Genomic DNA, 21,106 nt, shown 5'->3' with positions numbered 1-21,106 from the left:
GAGAAAGAGAGGGAGAGAAACATTGATCAGTTTCCTTTCACACATACCCCTACCGAGGACCGAACCCCCAACCCAGGCACGTCCCCTGACTAGGAATCAACCCTCAACTCTTCTGTTTTCTGGTACAACACCCAACCAACTGAGCCATACTGGGCAGAGCAACTTTGTTTTGTTTTGTTTTTGTTTGCTTGTTTTTGTAATGGCTACTAAATTGGTGATCTGAGTAGTTCGATCAAATGAACACAATTTAGAGATCTGGTGAAGAGACTCTTGAGGTGAATTTATAGACTTGTTTTATGCCCCTCATTAATTTGTATTTCACTATCTGTGTACTTTCTGCTTCCTCTGAGTATTCAGTGGTCCAATAAGGGTGGACATTAAACAGCTTACAACTGAGAAAGAAAAAAAATATGTTTAAAAACAACATGTTGACCATCAATGTGTAGCTTGAATGATAAATCAACTCAGAGATCATGATAATGTCATGAACATGCTGAACTTCACTTAACCTCCTCTTTGCTCATTCATATGCACTTAGAAGTCCTTAAATTTTTGCATTTCAAAAGTCTATAAAGAAAAAAGGTAAATGAGTAGATCGAAACACTATGGTACATTTACACAATGGAATACTATACAGCAGAAAGAAAGAAGGAGCTCATGCCCTTTGTGACAGCGTGGATGGAACTGGAGAACATTATGCTAAGTGAAATAAGGCAGGTAGTGAAAGACAAATACCATATAATCTCACCTTTAACAGGAACCTAATCAACAAAACAAATAAGCAAGCAAAATAGAGCTAAAGACATGGAAATAAAGAACAAACTGACAGTAACCAGAGCTAAAGAGGGAAAGAAGAGGACGGGTCATCAAGGAACATGTATAAAGGACCCATGGACAAAGATAATGGTAGGGAGAGGCACCCAGGAGAGGATTGAATGTGGGAGGTAGGGTAGGTAGAGCAGGGGACAGTAATGGGGGAGAAATGGGGACAACTGTAATTGAACAACAATTTAAAAAAGAAATATTCCTCTCAGTTAATCTCTACCTATTAGCTTTTTCCCTCTATTTTCAAATAAAGAGCTCTCCTTTTCTTCAGTCTTTAACCTTTTTCTTTGACCATTTTAGTTCTTTGAACCATCTTCATTTCCATTAGTAGCCAGACCATATTTAGATCCCAGAACTTTAAATAAAAACCTAATTTGTTTATGTGTATATTCTCTGCCATGAATATATAGTATCTTCTTTATGGCCAGTGATTTTATTGAGTAAAAAAAAAAGCAGATTTCAATCCCTCACTGTTAATTTTTTCTTTTTAAAAATACAATATATTTTCAAAAAAAGAAAGTAAAGTAAAATAAAGGAAAAAGATCTGAATACTAATTTTATGCTCCAGATTCAAAAATAGAAGTCAGAACAGACACTACCAGTTTGAGCTACATGATCTCCTGTGAAGTTTTAAATTACAAATGAAAAAAGATGCTATATAGATTTTAACACATACAGTGTTTTAAAAAAACATTTCCCCAAAAATATATTTTAAATACTTTTGTTATTTATTAATCAGCCCCTCCCAGATACACATAAAAGTCAAATCAATTATCTGAAATCAGTTAAATTAGAAAATGTTATTAGAAGAAGAGAATCATTTGCTAGAAAAGGTGTGTTATAGCATATTGAATAAATGGTTTCTTTATGTATTTTCAAAAAACAACATTTTTAAGAAAAGAAAATTTAAGTTTATTATAAAACAATTGACTATATATCCTTTAAAATACTAGGTACATATTGTTTCATATTAAATATTAGTCTGTGCTAGTCGAGTTTATTCCATTTATCTTTCCTGTGCAAACACTCTAATTTTTCTCTGAAATATTCTCCAACTTGCTCTCATATACCAGCTCCAGAGCTAGCTTTTCCTGTTTACTGAGTATGCTTAGTATGTTCTCTAAGTAGTAAATTAATAAAACCTTTTGTAATATACGAACATCTAATAACTGAAGTGGTTATTAGCAAACTTTATGTGAACACGAGTCCAGAAAAGATATGTTGTGATTATACTGACTCTGAAAACATTTGATTTTCATAGAATGCATCGTTTATTGTACTGTATAAATTGATTGTAGTATTGCTCATAAATTGTGAGTAATAAACCCAGTGAACAATAAAACAATGAAAATGTTTATATCCTAGGAAAACACTTTAAGTAATCATTCTGCAGAGCTCCGTGTTAGTGGCATCTTTGAACAAAGTAGTAAGTATGATTCATAATCATATTTCTTGTTTAGGGAGTGAAACTGGAACCTGTTAATGAAATTTATATTCCTAGTAATTTAATTTTATATTGGTTTCATATGTTTTCTATATCATATTATGATGGGTAACAAAAATAAATTAAAATTTTTAAGTAGCATTTAAGCAAGAATTTAAACACAATAAACTCTACATTGATTAAATAAATGTATTTAGAAGTGAATAAAATGAATGCATCAAAGAATTTACTTAGCAGTCATGCTATCCTGCTCATTTTAAAGTAATTCCTGCCTAATGTAATATTAATTACTAATTAGAATTTGACCAAATCTTATTTTTTACATTTTTTTGCACAAGCATATTGTGTATTATAATTTTTCTTTTTTTAATTACATTTATTAGGGTGACGTTGATTAATAAGACTATGTAGGTTTCAGGTATACAATCCTGTGATACATTGTCTGTATGGTGGGCATTGTGTGCCCACCACCCAAAGCCAGATCTTCTTTCATCGCCACTGTGTTTGACCTTCCTTACCCTTTACTCCTCTCCTCCCTCAGAATTTGACCAAGTCTTAAATGGCTAACTCCTCTGGCTGCCTGGTTCTTTAATGAGACTCCACTCTTTTGATATAACATAGCCTTAATACTGTTTTTCTGATAGATGTTATCACTTTCAAAAATAGCCCTTTTGACTTCTAGAAAGCAGTTGTTTCTATTTATAGTTGATTGATGTAGATGTGATATTAGTTATTCTAAAATGAAAACTAAGTACAAATAATTACAGTTGAATTGATTGAGGAAGTAAATGACTTATAATAGCCATGTCAGATACCTCAGAAACAAATGGCTTTTGTTTTAAATTTTAAAAATGAGCCCTGGCTGGTGTAGCTCAGTGGATTGAGTGTGGGCCTGCGAAGTACATGATCGAGGTTCGATTCCCAGTCAGGGCACATGTCTGGATTGCAGGCCAGTTCCCAGCAGGGGACTCACAAGAGGCAACCATACATTGACATTTCTCTCCTTCTCTCCTTCCCTTCCCCTCTAAAGATAAATAAATAAAATCTTTTAAAAATGAAAGAAAATTTCTAGTAGATAAAAGGCCATGATTTAACTGCTTTTTCAATTATGATTACAGTAAGCAGGATCTTAAACCATTTTATTCATGTCTGTATTCGGTAAATACTTTTGAAATATGTGCTGTGTGTTAGGCAGGCACTGGTGAACAAAATCAGACTGTTCCCAGACTTCATGAAAACAAGACTTTCTGGAGAGATAAGTATTAAATATTCATACAAATAAGTATATAAGTAACTACAAATTGCATTTAATTCAATAAGGAAAAATTCCTATGAGCTAGAAGAGAATAAACAGGGAGATCTAATTTAGATTTGGGTTAGGGGAAGACGTTTTCTTCTAAGCTGGGACCAGAAGCGTAAATGGGAGTTAGCAGGGAAGCCAAAGCAAAGAACTTAGCACATTGGAGAAACTGAGGGAAGATTTCAGATATTACTTGTAACAGGTAATTCTTCAGAATTTTCAATAGGTACATTTAAAAAAATATTTGGGATTTATATCATTTACTTATTATTAAAAATTCTAGTGAGAGAATTATCTACAGTTCTCTCACATGATATCCTTACCATTAGGCTATATGAAGAGACCAGATAACATTCCATAATATGCTTGATATCTGAAATACCAGGCAAACATAACACTATTTAACTACTATATTTTTTCCTTCCAGTAGAATAGATCATTTTTACCTAAAAATTTTTATTGAACCATATTGCCAAGAATCATTTTAGCCTTTAAAATCTATAATTCAGCCCTGGCTGGTGTAGCTCAGTGGATTGAGCATAGATAGGCCTGTGAACCAAAGCATCGCTGGTTTGATTACTAGTCGGGGCACATACCTGGGTTGCAGGCCATATCCCCAGTAATGGGGTATGCTAGAGGCCATCATACATTGGTTTTTCACTCCCTCTCTTTCTCCTTCCCTTCCCCATCTCTCTAAAAATAAATAAAATCTTTTTTAAAAAGTCTATAATTCACATATATGGGTCAGTGTTTTATGCCAGAACTCTTCTTTGCTCTATATATTCCCTGCTAATAATGAACTCATATCATATCAAAAGATGTAATGGACTCATATTAACCAGACAAGTATGTAATTTGAAACCATAATTTTGTGTTATATTTTGTTTTAGGACAAAAAAGGTTTTGTTTTTGAGGTTTATATTCGTTTAGTTATCAATTGATGTATATAATAAATTAGCCCAAAATGTAATGGTTTAAAACAGCTATTATTATTTCACAGTTTCTGTGGGTCTGGAAACTCAGTGCAGCTTAGCTGGGTTCTCTGGCTCTGGGTCTGTCATAAGGATGCAGTCATCTCCAAGGCCTGACTGGGGCAGTCTACTTTCTAGATAACTCACAAAGTTGTCAGAATTCAGTTCTCACAGGCCATTGACTAAAGCCTCAGTTCCTCTCACACTCAAGGCATCAAGGCCTTTGGTTTCATTTCTGTGTGGTTTCTGGAAATAATAAGCAAGAGGGAGTGAGGGGGAAAGCTACCAGGATGGGAATCACAACCTTCTGTTACCTAATGATAAAAGTGACATCCTTTCACTTTTGCCACATCCTATTTATTAGAAGCAAGTCACTAGGTCCAGTCCACTCTAATGGGGAGGGGATTGCACAATGGTGTGAACACCAGGAGGCAAAGATCATTGAGAGCCATGTTAGAATTAGAAGCTGCCTCCCACAAAGTTTTTATAAAGTTGTTATTTTTATTAGGCCTTAGGAAGCTGAAAATTGGTGGTCTGTAAGACATTCAGTTAATTATATTGCTTCATGAGCAGTGACAATTGTGGGAAAATGGACAACCACAATCTGACCTTAGGATACCATCACAATCCTCTGAAAATCTACAAGATCCTGTCTAAAGAAACCAAAGGTCATGGCAGGTCAGAACTTCTAAGGAAACCAAAGCCTGAGCCAAAATTAAGTACCGAGAATCATGCATATTCAGAAACCAATGATCATGAACAGGGCAGTTAGCAGGGTCTGTCTGTGTTGCTCTCAGTTCTAGCCAGCTTTCTACTTAGAAATTTGAATTGTAAAATTCCGAGTGCCTCTAGCTAGTATAAAAAACGAGGAAGGAGGAATTGTATTTTTACCACGTTCAAATCAAGATGAATTCAGAGAATCTGAGTCAAGACTTAAACTTGTCCTACTAGTAAAAATGACAAAAGTAAGATAATAAGAGATGGCAGGTAGAGGCAGTGCTCACTTGAAGTGAATGTAGAAAGTCAATCAATATTATTTGAATATATTCCGAAGCATAGCAATTTTATTGGTACATCAGGTCTCTTTTGTTGAAATTCATGCTATTAATAATGAGCATAGTGTTTTTTAATTGAGTAATTCAGCAAATAAATTTAGCAAGTAAATTTACATTACCAAACATAAATATTTAAACACTGAAGGTTGTTTTAAAAGGACAAATAATTGTAATCATTGACCAGAAAGGTTACCAAAAATAAGCTAAAATAATAACAAACATGATTATCACCACAGTGGAAATGTTAGTGGATGGATAATTGTCAAAATAGTCTGCCAAAATAAAACTAAAAAGAGCTTTAAATAGTGAAAAGATGGAAGTTGAATGACAGTAGTGCCTGACCTTTTCTAAGTCCTTTACATTACTTAAAAGTAATTAGGAAACTTTTTGAAATTCTTATCTCTGTTTCTCCAATTGAATTAGTATTTTCCTCAAGTATCTACTATTTCCAATTATTGAGCACTGGATAGCTCTGGTAAATAAAGTTAAAGAAGCAGCACCTGCCATCACTGAGCTTATGATCCAGCAGGGAACACTGACAGATATTGCAGGGGAGTGTGTGGTACCACGGCAGCACTTGGGGAGGACAGCTGTTTCAGACTTGGGCCTGTCAGGGGAAGTTTCATAGTCATGACCAGCATGTATGTTCTGTTAACCTTGAGGGTGGTGTTGCTAGAAGTCTTGACTGCCTGTTAGAGAATGGCATTGAAAATGGTCTACAATTCATGGTTCAGGTCCTTTCTTTGTTTTTCTTCATGATTCTGGTTATAAGCTTGCCAATCTTGTTTATGTTTTCAAAGAACCAGCTTTTGGTTTCATTGATCGTTTATATTGTTTTTTTTGTTTGTTTGTTTTTCAGTCTCTGTCATATATTCCACTCTAATCCTTATTATTGTCTTCCTTTTATTTACTTTGGGATTTGTTTGTTGCTCTTTTCCAATTTCTTTTTGGTGTAAGATTAGATTGTTTGAGATTTTTCTTGCTTCTTGAGGTTGCTTCTCGCTATTGCTAAGAAGGTCTATGGATTCAACTCAATTCTTGTCAAAATACCAGTGGTGTATTCCACAGACCTAGAACAAATAATCCAAAAATTTATATGGAACCACAGAAGACCCCAGATAGCCTCAGCAATATTGAGAAAGAAGAACAAAATTGGAGGTATCATATTACCTGATATCAAACTATATTACAGGATGTAGTAATCAATACAGCATGGTACTGGCATATAAACAATCACATAGATCGATGGAACAAACAGCTCAGAAATAAACCCACACCTTTATAGTCAGTTGGTATTTGACAAAGAAGGCAAGAATATACAGTGAGGTAAAAATAGTCTGGAGTAGCTTGCGTGGAGAGGGAGGAGAAAGCAGCAAGTTCTGGAGCCTCCCCAAACCTGGCCCAAGCTTTGCTTCAGTGATCCTGGCTGCAGAAGACGGGGTGGCGAGGGGCGTCGACCAAGCAAGTTGGAGGGCGGGCTGCTGAACGAAATTTTCACGTCACCGCTCAACCTGCTGCTGCTCTGCCTCTGCATCTTCCTGCTCTATAAGATCTTGCGTGGAGATTAGCCAGTGGCCAGCAGCAACAGCGAGGATGATGAGCTTCCCCCGCTGGCCCGCCTTAGACAGCGCGACTTTACCCTTGCTGAGCTGCCTAGCTTTGACAGCATCCAGGACCCATGCATACTCATGGCCATCAACCGCAAGGTTTTCGATATGACCGAAAGCAGCAAGTTCTATGGGCCCCTGGGGCCATATGGGGTCTTTGCTGGAAGATTTACATCCAGGGGCCTCGCTACATTTTGCCTGGATAAGGAAGCTCTGAAGGATGAGTATGATGACCTTTCTGACCTCACTCCTGCCCGGCAGGAGACCCTGAATGACTGGGACTCTCAGTTCACTTTCAAGTATCATCATGGGGGCAAACTGCTAAAGGAGGAGGAGAAGCCTGCTGTGTATTCTGATGATGAAGAACCAAAAGATGAAAATCCTCGGAAAAACAATTAAAGCATTCAGTGGAAGCATATCTACTTTTGTATTTTGCAGAACCATTTGTAACAACATACCAGTCTGTCTTAAAATGTGGTGATTTCAATATTTAGACAATTTTGAACTTGCTGTAAATTTTTTTAATTAACATCGCTAGTGACACTGATAAAATTAACTTAGACTGTATGATGACTGTGTGTCATAAATCCACAAAGTGAGCTACAATGCTCTAATACAAATGTGAGTGCTGTTTTCCTTCTATCTGTAGTTACAGGCTGAATTTAAATTTGTTTTTCCTGAAAGACAGGTTAAGACTTGGGTACTTCTCCCAAACAAGTAGAAATGTAGAATTTGCAAAGTCCTGCAAGCACCAAGAACAAAGGATCAACTTTTAGTCATGGTTATTCTCAGTTGAATTAGAGCAAATCTGCAGTGTCCCAGAGGCTTTGATGTTCATTAAAGAGAGCTGTCCAGGAAGAAAACGAAGTCTCAAAGCTGGGCTTAGTTGTTTCTAGATGACATTGTTGTCCTTCTTCAGACACTTGGACACCCTCACTAACAGTTCTCTACAGTGAGGATTAGAACACGATTTGAACATTCAAAAGAAGCTTTGGGAAAGATCAGCTGGCCTGCCTAAAAACCCAAATACATGAAGATCGTAGGACTATCTTCCCAATATCCATGTTCATGGTGGGGCAATGGTTATTTTATGCGATTTGACATGAGGGGCATGTAGAACAGGTATTTGCTCCCCTAAGGGCCTGCACACTCCCCTGAATAATGAGGAAACAACAATACACATCACTAGCCAAGTGGTTTTTGAAGTAAAGTATATTCATAAGGTAACAGTTAACTCTTATGTTGTTGCAAAACTAGAGCCACTGCAAGAGTAGTAGTCAAGTGTCTAGGTCTTTGATATTGGTCTTATTAACGATAAACTTAAGTAGACTGTACAGTTGTGTGAATTTGTAAGTGTTGTGTGAACAACTAGTGAGGTCTCAAACTTGTAGTTGAATAGTATTTTCCTTGTATTTTCTTGTGAACCATGTTTAATGGTTTTACCTCAAATCAGAAAACAAAAACAAGGGCTTTGGCCCATTAATAAAATGGTTTTAGCCCTCCTCCCCAAAAAAGACAGTTTATTCAAGACTTCTGGCCAAGATGGAGCCATAGGTACACACCCTTCACTTCCTCACACAACAATAAGAAGGATAACAACCAATATAAAAACAAAAAATGACCAGAACTGCCAGAAAATTGAATTGTATGGAAGTCTAACAACCAAAGAGTTAAAGAAACATTCATCCAGATGGGTAGGAGGGGTGGGGACTGGTGGCCATGGCAGAGGGGATGTGCAGCAGGGTGGCAGTGGCAGTGGCAGCTGGTGAGATGGGCAGTTGTACGTTCATGTGTGGTGGAGAAAATCAGGGTGGGGAGGAACAACTGGGGAGTGAGCAATTCCAGCCCCAAGCCAGACAGTGCAGTCCAGGGTTCCAGCACCAAGTGAAAAGGCTCATAACCTCTGACTGTAAAAACCAGTGAGTGTTGTGGAGGTGGAAGAAACTGCTAGTCTCTCAGGAGAGTCCATTTAAAGGGCACTCGGGGCCCTAGAACATATACAAACACACCCACTCAGGGAATCCGCACGAGGGCAGCAGCTGGAAGGGTGTCGATGCTTACAAGAAGTGGGGGTAGTGACTGAAAATGGGACAAGATCCACTTGCTTGGATCTGACCCCTCTGATCCCTCTCTGACCCCTCCCACACATACAGGGCCACAACACAGCAAAGTGGGTTGCCTCACCCTGGCAAATACCTAAGGCTCTGCCACCCACAATGTAACAGGTGGAGTCAAAGCTGCTCTACCTAGTACCCAGGAACAAAGAGGCTACCAATTAGAGGAGACAAAGAAATATGGCCCAAATGAAAGAACAGGTCAAAACTCCAGAAAAAGAACTAAGTAACACGGAGCTAGCCAACATGAGATGCAGAGTTCAAAACATTGGTGATCAGGATGCTCAGAAAAATGATTGAGTACAGCTGCAAAATAAAGGAAGAAGTGAAGCCTATACAAAGTGAAATGAAGACAATATACAGGAAACCAACAGTGAAGGGAAGGAAACTGGGATTCAAATCAATGATTTGAAACAAAAAGAAGAAATAAACATTCAACTGAAACAGAAAGAAGAAATAAGAATTTTACAAAAAATGAGGAGAGGATTAAGAACCACTGGGACAGCTTTAAATATTCCAACATCCAAACCATGGGAATGCCAGAAGGAGAAGAAGAAGAGCAAGAAATTGAAAATTTCTTTGAAAAAATAATGAAGGAAAATTTCTCCAGTTTGGCAAAGGAACTAGACATACAAGTTTAGAAAGCTTGAGGAGTCCCAAACATGTTAGACCCAAGGAAGCACACACAAAAGCACATCATAATTAAAATGCCAAAGGTTAAAGATGAAGAGAGAATCTTAAAAGCAGCAAGAGAAAAGAAGAGAGTTACCTACAAAGGAGTTCCCATAAGACTGTCAGCTGATTTCTCAAAAGAAATCTTGCAGGCCAGAAAGGACTGGGAGGAAGTATTCAAAGTGATGAAAAGCAAGGACCTATATCCAAGATTACTCTATCCAGCAAAGCTATCGTTTAGAATGGAAGGGCAGTTAAAGCACTTCCCAGATAAGGTCAAGCTAAAGGAGTTCATTATCACTAAGCCTTTACTATATGAAATGTTAAATGGAGTCATCTATGAAAAAGAAGATCAAAACTATGAACAGTAAAAGGATAACAAACTCACAGCCATCAACAACTGAACCTTAAAACAAAAACAAACTAAGCAAACAACTAGAACAGGAAGAGAGTCATAGAAATGGAGATCACATGGATGGTTATTAGTGGTGGGGAGGTGGAGAATGGGGGGAAAGATACAGGGAATAAGAAGCATAAATGGTAGGTACAAAATAGACAGGGGGGTGAGGAAGTGGTATAGGAGATGGAGAAGCCAAGAACTTACGTACAACCCATGGACGTGAACTAAGGGAGGGGATTGCTGGAAGGAATGGAGTTACTGGATGGAGGGGACAGAGGGGAAAAAATGGGACAACTGTAAGAGCATAGTAAAATATACTGAATTTTTTAAGTTTTTAAAAAGTTTATTCAATAAATGGTGTTGCAAAAATTAGATATATGCAAATGTATGGAACTAGACCACCTCCTTACATCACACACAAGAGTAAACTCAAAATGGGGTAAAGACTTAAATGTAAGACTCAAAATCAAAAATTTCAGGTATTTATCCTTGCAGTATTTTTTCATAGAGATCTCTGGCAAGGGAAACAAAAATAAATAAACAAATGAGACTACATCAAACCAAAAAGCTTTTGCACAGCAAAGGAAACCATCAACAGTATGAAAAGGGAACCCACTGAATGGGAGAACATATTCGCTAGTGATACATCCAATAAGGGGTTGATATCCAAAATTTATAAAGAACTCAAACAATTCAACATCAAAAACAAAACAAAACAAAAAAACCAGACAGTCCAAGTAAAACCAAGCAAGTGTAATAAAAGAATTTTGTAAAAAAAATTGGCAGGGGACCAGAATAGACACTTCTCCAAAGAGAACTTACAGGTGGCCAATAGACATAGGAAAAGATGCTCAACATCACTAGTCATCTGAGAGATGCAAATTAAAACTACAATGAGAGATCAGCTCACACCTGTCAGAATGGCCATTACTGATAAATCAGCAAATAGCCTTAAACAATGTGGCTTAGTTGGTTGGGTGTCGACCAGCAAAGCAAAAGATGACCAGTCCAATTCCTGGTCAGCGTACATGCCTGGGTTGTAGGTCAGGTCCTGGGTTGGGGCACTTGCAAGAGGCAACCAATTCATATTTCTGTCTCATGTCAGTGTTTCTCCTTCCTCTCTCTCTAAAAATATATAAATACATAAATAAAATCCTTTTTAAAAATAAATCAGCAAATACGAAGTGTTGGTGAGAATGTAGAGAAAACAAAACCCATGTGCACTGTTTGTGAAATGCAGATTGGTGCAGCCACTATGGAAAGCAGTATGGAGTTTCCTCAAAAAATTAAAAATGGAGCTGCTTTATGACCCAGCAATTCCTCTTCTGGGAATATATCCAAAGAAACCCAAACACTGATTCAAAAGAATATATGCACCTCTATGTTCATTGCAGTGCTATTTACAGTAGCCAATATTTGGAAGGTGTTCAAGGGCCCATTAGTACACGAGGGGATTAAAAAGCTGCACTGCCCTGGCTGGTGTGGCTGAGTGGATTGAGTGCCAGCCTGCACATCGAAAGGTCACTGGTTTGATTCCCAGTCAGGGCACATGCCTGGGTTACGGGCCAGGTCCCCAGTTGGGGCTGTGAGGGAAGCAACTGATCTTTCTCTCACACATCAGTGTTTCTCCCTCCCTTCCCATCTCTCTAAAAATAATAAGTAAAAATAAAATCTTGATAAAATAAAAAGCTAGTATTTTTACACAGTGCAACACTAGATGGTTATAAAAAAGAAGGAAATCTTCCCTTTTGCAACAGCAAAGGTGGACCTGGAAGGTATTATGCTATGTGAAGTAAGCCAGGCAGAGAAAGACAGATACTAAATGATTTCACTTAGATGGAATGTAATAAATAAACTAAGCAGACATAATAGAAACAGACGCATGGATACAGAGAACAGACTGACAGCTGTTCGGGGTGGAAGTCTGGGTGAAATAGGTGAAGGGATCGAGCCGGGAAAAAACTCACAGATGCAGACATCAGTGTGGTGACTACCAGAGGGAAGGGAGTGAGACAGGTGGAAGAGAGTAAATTCAGGGAGGATAAATGATGATGGAAGGAGACTAGGCTATGGGTGGTGACCACATAATACAATATACATATGATATGTTACACAACTGTACACTTGAAACCTATTTATTTCACCGATGTAACCTCAATAAATTCAATAAAAATATACAAACATAAATAAAAGACTAAGGATCACCCCAAAATATGGTTTTAAAATGTTAAAAATGCTATAGCATATATACAGCATTCACTTACTAAGGAAATAAGAGAGAACCTAATCAAGTACACATTCTTTTCTTTCTTTCTTTTTTCTTCTTTTGTGCTGCAAAAAGCATTTTTGTTTTCATTTGGTCCAGTGCATGGGAGAGGGTTCCAGGGTGAGGCTCAGGCAAAAGCCAGACTCCAGGGAAATGCATAGGGGCCCCTCGAAGGCTTCTGGGTTCCAAAGGCTTTCTAGTCATGCTTGAGGGTGAGCCTTTTGAAGAGATACTCGTCCGTCCGAGCCTGGGGGCCACCCAGCCTACAGATGTTAGTCAGGTGGTCGCCCATCTTCTTTAGGAGCTTCACCTCCTCATCGAGGAAATGGTTCTCCAGGAAGTCACAGAGATGAGGGTCTGTGCAGGTAGAACCCAAGGCATGCAGATCCAAAAGGACCTGGTTCAGGGTCTTCTTCAAGGCCAAGGCTGCTTCCATGGCATCCTGAGTTTTACCCCACTCATCTTGGGAATGCTTTGCCCCATCCTGGAGAAGAATGCGGCCACCACACTGGTTTTGCAGCTTTAAGAGGTGCTCAGAGCCCTCACGCTTCTCCCTGGCCAACTCTTGGAAGAAGTGGCCCATGTCCTGCAGAGCCACATTGTCCCAGTCGAAAGAGAAGCCCGGAAAGAGGTAGGTGTAGGAGGCCCGCAGATGCAGGTTGGCCAGGGGGTTGACCGCAGCCTCCACCTCAGTGGAATAATTCTAGCAAATTTGGGGGCTAATGGCTGTTCAGCCATGAAGAATTAAGGGAGAAAACACGGTGCCAGCTGGTCTTGGAAGCTGAGGTGGCTTAGAAGATAGTAACTAGAAAAAAAGATGGAGGGTAGTTGGAAAGAAGGGGCACCCCTAGGTCTGTTCCGTCCAAACCCTGTTGAAGCAAGAGACAGATTGCAGGACCGCGGAGGACACTCCACTTTAGGGGGCTAAATGGTTATCCATGCTTCAGAATTTAGAAATTTTAAAAATTTTATAAAGGTGCTATGATTTACATTTTCTTTATTGTATACCTTCCGTTGTTCTAGGAAAGCACCTTACAACAAACACGTGAATATTTCTATAGCGAAATATATGAATTGTCATCCTAGATCAGATGTTTGCTGCTACGTGACTTTGTAGCAAACGTGTCAAAGTACTTCTAGTTTTTCAGAGCTCTCAGAATTTTGAAATCGTACATTAAAGGATTCTTAAGATGGCCTTTTCCCCATAAAAAGATACTTGGACCCAATAAATTAACAAATGGGTGCCCAGTAAAGACTACGTCATTTTTGTGCCTACAGTACCAGTCATTGAAATGTAGGGGAAGGTCTGTCACATGCCTCTGTGATGGTAACACTATCTACTCCTCAGTGGTGAGGAAGATCAAGGGGAGAAGAAGAGAATGTTCCTAATGATGTTTTTACCGTAGTCTTCCTAAAAGATTTTGGCGTATCAAATGTTTAAGTTCTAGAAACAGAAATTTTATAAAAGAGTGATACATATTTCTAGGCAGGATTTTTAATAACTTTATTGAATAGTGGTCTCTCCAAACTAATTTTTATGTCAAGGCTCTGTTGGATATATGACATATGCTGCTTTATACTAGCAGATTGTGTTATAACATAATGGACTGGGCTGAATTTATTATGAGGGTTTTGTCACATTGGGAGCTTTTTGTATTTCAACATTTCCCCACTTTATTCCTTTGATGTTAAAGTTTTTTTTTCTGTAATCTCAAGTTAGTTGAGTTTTATGTTTACTGAGGTGTATAATCACCTGCTAGTTGGGTTAAGTGAAAAGAAGAAGTCAAATGCCACACGTAAAGAATTCTCTTTTTTGAAAGAGAAATTTGTGCTGTGGCTGAGGTAGCTCAGTGAATTGAGTGCCAGCCTGCGAACCAAAGGGTCACCAGTTCAATTCCCAGTCAGGGCACATGCCTGGGTTTTGGGCCAGGTCCCTAGTGTAGGGCATGTGAGAGGCAACCACATGGTGATGTTTCTCTCCCTCTCTTTCTCCTTCCCTTCCTCTCTCTCTAAAAATAAATCAAATCTTTTTTTAAAAGAGGAATTTGTGATTTTTCTCTGGAAAAGGTATCCTTGTATTACAGCCTTCAGATACCTTTTGAGGGGTGGCCCACAAAAGGAGAGGACAGGCTATAAAAACAAATAAAAAGACTTTGCAGCATCAAGTTCTCATTGTAGCCCAAATGCGAGCTGTTTTGGCTTTCTCCTTCAAACCTCTTTCCTCACAATTCTGTGAATATGATCTGTTTTAAGCAAAGCATTTTGCTTTCTCATGAATAAAAATTTATGCTGATGTGCCCAAGAAAGGTAAAGGTGAATGTGTGTATCTTAATAGTGCTAAAAAAATTAACACTGAAATCTCAATCTCTAAATTAGTATTAATTTCCTCACAGACTTTTAAAAATATAAGCATTAATCATTAATTTCCAGCCAGTACAAAATATTGGAAAATTTTAATATCAATCTTAAAAATTATATCTATCTTATTTTGTAGACTGGCATGCAAAGTCTGTGACAAAAGAATTTGGTTTGCTTACTCGGGGTTTTTTTTTTAATTTGCTGTTGCAAACATTGGTATTGTACAAGTGAACAGCCTTTTTAAAACATATTTCTATATAGTTCTTTCAGTGGAGCTATAGGACAAATTCCAAGAAATGAAAAATTTAAGGTTGAAAAAATGTGTGCCTTTTTATTCCAAATATTGACAAATTGTTCTTTTAAAAAAGTTAAATGAACAAGTGATATCTGTGAGAATGCTGATTTCCCCTCAACTTCACCACTATTTAGTGTTATCAGAATTTTTAATCTTGTAATTGGAAAGATGAAAAATTATATCTCACTTTATGCTTACTTAACTTATGGATGAAGTTAAGCAATTTTTAATATTTTTATCTTCAGTAAACTTCTTATTCATGACCTTTTCCCATTTTGTACTAGACTATTAATTTTTGTTGATTAATTAATATAAACCCAGGATAGTAAATAAAATAGGTTTTTATTATATGGACTATGAACTTTTTTCCCTGTTTAAAGTTTTGTTTATGTTATTTTTTTAACAGAACATTTTTTCTTTTACATTGGCAGGTTTATTTGTTTAATTTCAGTACTTTATGATATAACTAAGGCAACTTGACTTCTTTTGAGTTACCTACTGAAGGTTTTTATTTGTAATTAAGTGCCTAGAAAAAGTATGGTAACTATTTATAAACTTGGTCTTTGTGTACTTTTTTTTCTTTAACAAAAGGATGTTTTTATTAATTACTAGTTCAGTGGATAATAGTTTTTATACCTTAATACTAACGCAGGGTGCTTTATCTTAGCAAATAAGCGATTTAGTCATAGTTCTTCAGCCATAAATCTCCTCTTCCAAAGTAAATATCCTGCAAGGATAGAACAAACAGGATCAAAACACAGTGAGAGGTTTGAACTCTCGTTCGCCAGATTGGCCTCATTTGGGTGTGGGAGATTAAAGGAAAGTACCTGAGATAGCTTTGACTGTATAAGGAAATGTCTCTTCAGTTCAAATACTTTTTTATTTGTAAATACTTAATTAGCAAAATCGTACAGCCTTGATTCATGATGTTAAAAAACACCGAAATAGTTTTTTCATCCTCATGTACCATATGTCCCCTTAATTTATTTTTTTAGGAAAGTTCTAGGTATTAAAATTGTAAAGCCTGGGTAATACATGTACTGAATATAAAAACTTTATAGCCACATGTAATTTTGAAGCCGTATGCTCTCTGTCAGCCTGTAGAGTCCCCATACCTGTGGAAGATGCAACAAAAAAGTAAGTGAAGATGGAAGTAGATAGGTTGAATTTTTTTCTTCCAAATGCCATTGTTTACTTTAGTAGTTAAGTACCTGTACTCATCTTTATTGAGATAGATATTAAATAACATTTTAGATAGTCCAAATATTTTTAAAATACTCTTTAACCAATTTGTTTGTTTGTTTATTTTGCATATTACTAAAGCAATAGTCATGAATTTTTAAAAAATGTTTAGCCCTGGCTGGTGTGGCTCAGTGGATAGAGTACCAACCTGTAAACCAAAGGGCTGCTTGTTCGATTCCCACTCAGGCACATGCCTGGGTTGCAGGCCAGGTCCCCAGTAGTGGCCATTCGAGAGGCAACCATACATTGATGTTTCTCTCCCTCTCTATCTCCCTCCCTCCCCCCCCCAAAAATAAAATAAATAAATTTTTTTAAAAAGTTTTCTTAATGTTGCTACGTTAGCATTTTTACAAAATATTTTTATATAATACATACAATATAAGCTGATTCACTTAATCTTGGGAATGACTTTCCGTGTCATTAGACATTATATTTTACTAAATAATTTTAATGAACTTAAACCTATTGTGTGGTGTACTGTAATTTATTTAATTTATTATCGTTACTGTTTACGTGTTTTGAATAAAACTGCAAGGAACATAATTACAGGTAGCTATATGCCCAAATCTGCAATTATTGCAGGGAACACAAATTCCTAGAAGTGGAATTGTTAAGTTAAAAAATTATTTAGAATGGTTAGGAAAGGTTCCTATTAATTAGAAAAACAATTAGGCTCTTTATAGAGATGCAATTGAAAAACTGTAGATTTTAAATTTCTTTAGGTATATGGGAAAAAGGGAAACATGGTGCTAGATTCTTTATTGTATATATCGATATAGATATGTATCTTGCCCTCTAATTATAAAACACTTTATCATATACACTTTCTATGGTAAGAATGACCTAAATTATAAAAGCTGAATATATAAGGACATATATAGCAATAGCTAGAATTTAATTTAGATGTGCTTCTTATGGTACACAGACTAAGAATTTTTATTCAAAATTTCTGTACTTTTTAATATGGCTTTTTTATGTCCTTCAAAGACACTGGCACATAATAGAGCAGAATGATGTCAAGCTGAATAAGGCAGCATGTGCTCCCCATCAAAGAGTTGCCCTGTAATATAGTTCAGATTGAGAGAGAAAGTTTAGACAGGAGTTAATAGCTTGCTTTGAGGATAAGTCATCCTCTGTTCACACAAGCATGTCAGAATAGTGGACCCGCACTTCTGACAGATTAATATGAATGACTTCTGTCTGTGGCTGTGTGTACATAGCATCAGAAGTGCACTGCCTCTGGAAACTTTTTTACAAAGAGGTAACAATATGACTAAGTGAACTCTTTTAACTTGTTCCATAACATCTTGTACTACCTTTTCTGCTAGCTCTTTCATTATAAGCACTCACACAAAAAGTTTCTTGTTAGCCTGACTACATAATATATGGGATTAGAAATTGGAAAGATACGGGGTCTTCGTAGAAATACGGACCAGTGCAGGGAGAAAGAAAGCAGTCAATTAGGACTATGTTTTTCATCTCCGTTACTGTTATTACAAGATATAAAGAGAACTCACACAAAATATTATATGCTTAGCTCCCTGTTAAATTTGGTGGAATCAGTAAAAGGTGTGCTGTATGGCTCTTGCCCACCACAGCATTAGTATTTAGTGATTTCCAAATACTACTTCCTTGTCCATAGCCGTAGCTAAATATTTAGGAAGGTACGAATTCCTGAAAGTGGAATCATTGAGTTAAAGAATATTTGACATCCTGCTGATATAATGTTAGTAATATATTCATAGATTTTGTCTTCTTCTTATTTTCTAGAACAGAATGGTACTAAATAATCTATTAATTGTGCAATGCACGTACTACAGAGAAACGGAAGCCTCGGGGAAATTGAACTTGGCCCTGCAGAAGGAGTGGGAAAAGAATAAGCAAAGAGGAAAGAAGAGAGGGGAAAGGAAAGAGGGAGCTGTTGGAAGCAGAAGTCCTGAGAGGAGGCAGTACAAAGGTCAGCCTGGCCGAGCCCAGCTTCCTGTGATGACATCAGATGGTCTAAGCTAGTCTTAATGACTGAATGCCTGTAACAGTGGGCAGAGGCATTTAGATTTTGTGTGACAGGGACTAAGAAGCCTCTATAGAGTTTTGTTAGCGGCAAAGGTTACTTGATGGAAATAGCGGTTTAGGAACACCAGTCTCACTTAGCATTTTGGATTATTTGAAGCAGGTTTGTGTTAGAGGATAGAGTGCTAGCTAAGAAGCCATCATAATAATATAGCGTAGCAGCGCAGACAACTGGTGTGCTGGGGTAGGCTGGTAGCAGTGAGGAGGGAAGGAAGGGATTCGGATCAGAAACACTGCAGGGGAGAACAGTGTGATCTGGCGGCTAAAGAGATGTGAGGAGTAAAGAAGTAGTCGGTGTTTTCAGATTTTTCTGCCTAAGAGATAGGAAAAACACCGTGCCATTAATAGAATGTCTTTAGTTCAGTGCGAAGAAGTAATTTCATTTCCTTTTTGTATAACCCTAACTTATAAACTTATGAGAAAAATATTGAGTTTGAGAACAGTATTGTGTGATGGCAGATATAAAACTCATCAAAATTGGCTTCCAGAAACTGGAGAGCAAAAAAAGGGATGGGCCTGTAAGGCTTCTTCTTTGGGAATAGTAGAAAAATCCATGAGAATATCTTTGGAATGACAGCAGTTTAGATTATATAACCGTGTTTCCCACATAATTAAACTCATTCTGTAGAGTTTAGTGCTGGAAATCAGAGTGTCCAAAGTTATTCTGAATGATAAAGATTATTATTCTTCGGAGCTGTATCTCAAGCCATTTGAAGACGGGCCGAATGTCAAGGCTGCGGTTTGAAGTGTCATTCTTCAAAAGACAGTGTCTGTCTCCTCTACCAGGAAGACAGCAGGTCGGTGCCTGCGTTGGTATCATTGGGAGGAATTGTGGGGGTGCAGTCCAGACATAGGTAGGTGAAAGCAGCATGGAGAAAGAATTCTTATAATTATTTTGTTTAAAAAGGCACATGATGAGGACAGGCTATCAACAAAGATTCACAGTGTAGCAGTTATTCATTAATATCATCTAGGTTATTTACACAAAAGAAGTATTTCTACAAAATTTTGATAACAAAACATATACCAGAAGATGTAAACACTACTATGTTGCCCAGACCTAAATTGATGTAAGGAAAAATAACAATAAATTATAACTCTCATGTATCATGCTTTATAGAATATTTGAAAATCTTTAGAATTGTATCTGTTTTATCAGAACACAGGTTTGAGATGCTGTTCTTCATACCCAGGTGAAAATGCTCTACCAATTAAGATAAACAAATAGTTTTGATTGGCCCTTACAAAATGTCATCTATTACTCTATAAACCATAATCATTATATGCATGTGTGGCTTTATTTATTATCTTTAGTGTCAAACTTAAGGTCGTTTCTAGAATATAAAAATCTATATACATTGTTAATAGTGCAAACACTGTAAGTCAAAGGAAAATCCATCTCAGTGAGTAAACTGCTCACTGTAAATAAATTTGAAGATAACTGTAATTCACATTTAAGATCACTGTAACTCAGTCCACTAAGGCAATTTACTAAATAGTGTCCTGTCAGCTCCAAAGAGTTAATATGTTCTTATGTCACTAACTTAATACCAGTGAATCTGGATACTGAGAATAAAGCCTGTTAATCCTTAATACTAACCCTTTAACACAGAAAGATGCATGTGTTTTAATTACAAGTTTTCCATGGTGCTTGAGATGTATTAACTGTGAAGTGAATATGTATTAAAGAATGGAAACTGCATTTATGGTGGCATTAAAAATCAGAAAGAAATGAAATTCTGTCAGAAATGTTTGTCTTTCTATATATACAGAATTCCTTATCTATAAAGTACAAAACATGTATATGCTTGGAATATATACTATTTTTGAAATGTATGAAATATGAATGTTTCATTCTTTTACATAGGCGTCTATAACACTTGACCTTTTATATGTTGTGATGGCAATTCTAATTAAATAATATATGTCCTTTGACTAGTATGATTATATTACTTAGCTAAATTTTAATGTTTTAGGATGATTAATTTGTTTTATTCATATAAAAAAGTTTAGGACTTTATGTAAAACATTTAAGTCTGATAACGTTTCATTTTAAGCTGCCAGAAAGAAGCAGTGACTGCAAAGCCGTCTAAAAATACCATGAATGAGATTCAACTCCAGACTTCTATTTACTATATCTTATCTTGAAAACAAAGATCAGTTCCCCAAAGGAAAAAAACTTTTAGGACAACATAATTCAGTAGTTTTCAAAACAATATTTAAGAGGGGATTAAGCAAAGAAAAAAACTCAGACACAGCCAAGAGTTCAGTGATTACCAGAGGAAAAGGAGGGTGTGGGAGGTAGGGTGGGGTACAGGGGGGATAAGTGGTGATGGGAGTGGACTTGACTTGGGTTGGTAAACACATAATACAGTGTACAGATGATATGTTATATAGAGAATCATACACCTGAAACCTTAAGTTTACTAACCGATGCCACCCCAAAAAATTCAATAAAAAGGAGGAAATTACATCACTCTTAATGTT

At 36.9% G+C, this 21,106-nt stretch overlaps 1 protein-coding gene and 1 pseudogene across 5 annotated transcripts in view; both read left to right on the top strand.

Annotated features, from left to right (window-relative positions):
- Window positions 1-21,106, top strand: part of MIPOL1 (mirror-image polydactyly 1) — a 300,958-nt gene that overhangs the window by 265,237 nt on the left and 14,615 nt on the right. The gene's annotated exons all lie outside the window — the stretch shown is intronic.
- On the top strand, window positions 5,106-8,198 carry LOC118993882 (membrane-associated progesterone receptor component 1-like; annotated as a pseudogene).

Source organism: Sturnira hondurensis, unplaced genomic scaffold (genome assembly GCF_014824575.4).
Source record: "Sturnira hondurensis isolate 20B ecotype Veracruz unplaced genomic scaffold, ASM1482457v3 Scaffold0008948, whole genome shotgun sequence".
NCBI classification, from domain to species: domain Eukaryota; kingdom Metazoa; phylum Chordata; class Mammalia; order Chiroptera; family Phyllostomidae; genus Sturnira; species Sturnira hondurensis.
This window is presented reverse-complemented; position numbering and strand designations above follow the sequence as displayed.